The sequence below is a fragment of the Sardina pilchardus genome, unplaced genomic scaffold (assembly GCF_963854185.1).
Source record: "Sardina pilchardus unplaced genomic scaffold, fSarPil1.1 HAP1_SCAFFOLD_132, whole genome shotgun sequence".
Taxonomy (NCBI): Eukaryota; Metazoa; Chordata; class Actinopteri; order Clupeiformes; family Clupeidae; genus Sardina; species Sardina pilchardus.
This window is the reverse complement of record NW_026910931.1, coordinates 17,501-18,111: the sequence shown is the minus strand read 5'-3', so window position 1 is coordinate 18,111 and position 611 is coordinate 17,501.

Genomic DNA, 611 nt, shown 5'->3' with positions numbered 1-611 from the left:
GCGGAGCTGCTGTGTCTGCCAGTAGCTTATGGTACCAACCCACCAACCCCAAGAACCTTTGAAGATCAGTGGGTTCTGGGTAGGCTATGATGGCATCGACCATGGCTTGGTCCACCTTCACTCCTCTCTCTGACACCACCTGACCCAGGAACGTCAGCTCAGTTTTAAAAAAGATGACACTTCTTGACATTCAGGGTCAGGTGGGCTTGATGTAATTTCTGGAACACAGCATCAAGGTCGCGGAGATGTTGTTCTTGCGTCCTGGAAAATACAATTGTGTCGTCGATGTACACAACGTGGATGTTACCCTTTAAATCTCCCAGGATGTTTTCCATCAGTCGCTGGAAGGTGGCACCAGCATTGCGCAACTCAAACGGCATGACTCTGAACTGGACGAGTCCTCTATGCGTAATCATGGCCGTCTTCTTCTTGCTACCCTCACCCATAGCAACCTGCCAATAGCCACTCTGGAGGTTGAGTGAGCTAAAGTATTTAGATAGATAGATAGATAGGTAGATACTTTATTGATCCCCAAGGGGAAATTCAAGGTCAACCATGAATGTACTGAGGGTAGGTACTGTCATCCAGTATGAGGCGTGTGTCAAGTTGGT